This window comes from Otolemur garnettii, unplaced genomic scaffold (assembly GCF_000181295.1).
Source record: "Otolemur garnettii isolate 467f Iridium unplaced genomic scaffold, OtoGar3 scaffold00014, whole genome shotgun sequence".
Taxonomy (NCBI): domain Eukaryota; kingdom Metazoa; phylum Chordata; class Mammalia; order Primates; family Galagidae; genus Otolemur; species Otolemur garnettii.
In genome coordinates, this window is record NW_003852409.1 from 750,486 (window position 1) to 754,328 (window position 3,843).

The following is a 3,843-nucleotide window of genomic DNA, read 5'->3' on the forward strand; positions in this document are numbered from 1 at the left end:
CAAGACCTTATTTCTTTAAAAAAAAAAAAAAAAAACGCATACATGCACATGAAAAAAGGTTCAACTCATTACCCATTAAGGAAATATAAGTCAAAACCATAATGAAATACCACTTTATACCCATTAGGATGACTACAATAAAAAAATGGAAAATAACAAATGTCAGGGCATATGTAAAGAAATAGGAATCTTGGTACATTACAAATAGGAATGTAACTGTAACTCATGGAAGAAGCCCAAGTGCCCATCAATCCACGAATGGATCAATAAATTGTGGTATATGTATACTATCGAATATTATGCAGCCTTAAAGAAATATGGAAACTTTACCTCCTTTATGTTTACATGGATGGAGCTGGAACATATTCTTAGAAAAGTATCTCAAGAATGGAAGAAAAAGTATCCAGTGTATTCAGCCCTACTATGAAACTATTTATAGCTTTCATATGAAAGCTATAGCCCAATTATAACCCAAGAATATGGGGACAGGGGAGAGGGAAGGGCAGGGAGGGGGGAGGATGGGTGCTGGGAGGGTGATTGGTGGGACCACACCTATGGTCCATCTTACAAGGGTACATGTGAATCTTTCTAAATGCAGAATATAAATGTCTTAACACAATAACTAAGAAAATGCCATGAAGGCTATGTTAACCAGTTTGGTGAAAATATTTCAAATTGTATATAAAACCAGCACACTGTACCCCATCACTGCATTAATGTACACAGTTATGATTTAATTTAAAAAAAGGGATGTAACTTATGTGGAAAAAAGTGAAACACTGAATTACAATAAATGGATAAGCAAACTGTGGTACCTTCATACCATGGAATATTATTTAGCCATTAAAAGGAATGAAGTTCCAACACGTGGTATCGTTTTTTGATAAACCTCAAAAATGCAGTAGGTGAAAGAAGCCAGACATAAAAGGTTACATATCATGTGATTCCCTTTCTATGAAATACTCTCAAATCCCTAGAGACAGAAAGCAGATTCATGGTTGACAGAGGATAGAGAAAGATGGCGAGTGATTACTTAAGGAGTATGAAATATTCTTCTGGGGGTAATCAAAAAGTATTAAAACTAGATAAAGGTGGAGGATGCACAACACTGTGAATTTACTAAATGCTGCTGAATTGTACACTTTAAAATGATTAATGGTATGCATGTGAATTTCACCTCAAAAAAATTTTTTTAAAAGAAATTCAGGTAGGTGTGGTGGCTCATACCTATAATCCTAGGATTCTGGGAGACCAAGGTGGACAGAAGTCTTGAGCTCAGGAGTTCAAGACAAGCCTGGGCAAGGGCAAGACCCCATCTCTAATAAATACATATATATATATAACAAATTTAGCCAGATGCTGGGCATGCACCTGCAGTCCTAGTTGCTCAGGAGGCTGAGGCAAGCAGATCACTTCAGCCCAGGAATCTGAGGTTACAATGACCTGTGATGATGCCACTGCACTCTACCCAGGTAACAGATAGAGCAAGAATTTGTTGCAAAAGAAAAAAAGGAAATTCAGAGCCTTTCCTGGCTAAGCATGATGGAAACAAATAACTCCCTCCCCCCTAAAAAAGAGAAACAAAGAAATTCAGAACTATAGTCTGTCTACAAGATATGTACTTTATATAAAGACAGATAGGTTGAAAGTAAAAAGATCAAGAACAATGTATTATGCAAATAGTAAGAAGACTGGAAAGACTATACTAATATAAGTAGCCTTTAAGAAAAAAGTATTACAAATATAAAGAGGGCTTTCCTTAATGATACAAGGTTCATCGGTGTAAGTATATGCATTTAATAACCACTTCAAAACAGGACCTTGCACCTGCTGTCCCTCTGCTTGGAATACATTATCCTTCATGCTTCTTTCAGTTCATTCATACTTATCTGTCAGCTCTCATGTCACTTCTTTGAGGAAGCCTTCCCTAATCTTCCTGCCTAGGTCAATATCCCTATTGTGGTTTTTCACAGAACCTCTCATATACAGCATTTATCTAAGATACAATTTTGCATTGGTTTTAAATCTGATTATTTAACATCTGGCTTTACCACTAAATCATGACTTCCATAAATGCAGATAGCATCTGTTATCATTTTACATGAATGGCACACAGTAGACAATAAATATTCATTTGAATGAAGAAAACAATTATTATAAATTTTGGAAATTTTGTTACATTTATAAAAATTATGTTATTTTTTTCCATTTATCTACCATTGTTTATCTCATGTTAATTGGCCATTTACATATATATGTACATACATATACATACACAGAGTATAATAATCTGCTTTATTTGACAAAGATGTTAAATATCGCCTTATATGGTTTGCAAATTTGAAGACCATAAAAAATGAACTGGCTCAGTGCCTGTGGCTCAAGCGGCTAAGGTGCCAGCCACATACACCTAAGGTGGCGGGTTCGAATCCCCAGCCCAGGCCCGCCAAATAACAATGATGGCTGCAACCAAAAAATGGCCAGGTGTTGTGGTGGGCACCTGTAGTCCCAGCTACTTGGGAGGCTGAGGCAGGAGACTCGCTTGAGCCCAGGAGTTGGAGGTTGCTGTGAGCTGTGATGCCATGGCACTCTACCCAGGGGGATAGCTTGAGGCTCCGTCTAAAAAAAAAAAAAAAAAATGAACCATAACTTTCTTCAAACTTCTTCAAAGTTTGCATGCCTGGCAGACCAAAAGAGAGTAGGGCATATGAAGTGTATGTTTAGTTCAGTTGTTTATGGATAGGTATTACTTCATTCTTCTTTGCCCCACTTGCAGACAAGGTAACTTGGAATAATTCTTAAGAAGCTGTTTGATGGCAACATGGCGGACATGGAGCTCTAAGGCTAAAGAATCTTTTTCTTGTACTTGGTGTGTTAACTCTTCAAAAACTTCCTGGATTTGCTGTAGGAGCTTTGTATTCAGTTGCTGTACTTCACCAAGAGTCATCCAGTTCGATTCCTCTTTGCTGTAATGTGGATGCTGGGTTTGGACATTAGCCTGTGGACGAGAGCAGTGGTTTTCAACCTTCCCAATGCCTCAACCCTTTAATACAGTTCTCACAGGATGAGAACCGCTGGACTAGAAATTGTCTCTTCTTTTTTCTGTGCCTCCTTGTGACTATGAGGCCATAATACACTGTTTTGGCAAAAAGTGGCACCTGAATCTTATAACATAGCAAGTCCAAAGTCTGAATATTCCCTCTGCTGCAAAATTCTTTGTGTACAGTTTAAGACACCACCTGTACATCTATCTATCCATTTTGCAGAATAGTTAAGTACTTGAGAGTTAAACTGTGAGAGTAATTTTTTAATCTGGCTTATGCCTGAAATTAAACAGGTGATGCTGAGAGTTTATAGAACTTTCAGAATCAGAATCCAGATCCTTATTTTGTGCATATTATACAATCCATTTTATCTTCTTACTCAAAATGGTCTTAACTTCTTCATAAGTACTTTTTGAAAGCTTAGATGGAGGACAATCCTGGTTTGCAATTAAATGGTATTTTTCAAAGCAGTCTTTATGGCCCCTTAATAATCTGGCCTGCAAGAGATTAGATTTTGGTATCCCCTCAATATTTAGCTCAAAACAAATGTGGCAGAAGGATAGTGTTTCTTTGACTGTTACCAGTTTACAAACACTGCAAATGTTGTCATCATTCAAATCAATGTTTACAAACTGCTCCTCTTTGTCCATAGTGCCTGTCCCAGCTCTGCTGGCTGCCACCACCAGTCTCGGTTGGGGTTCCTCCACTATTGTTTCCAGCCCGCAGCAGTGGAAGTGGCTGCAGCCTAATTGGCCATTTTTATTCCCTGACCATAACTACCTGGTCAATGATTTGGCTC

General features: G+C 37.8%; 1 pseudogene; it reads right to left on the reverse strand.

The window, feature by feature from the left end:
• Positions 1 to 2,725: 2,725 nt before the first annotated feature.
• LOC100944590 lies at positions 2,726 to 3,694 on the reverse strand (annotated as a pseudogene).
• Positions 3,695 to 3,843: the final 149 nt, after the last annotated feature.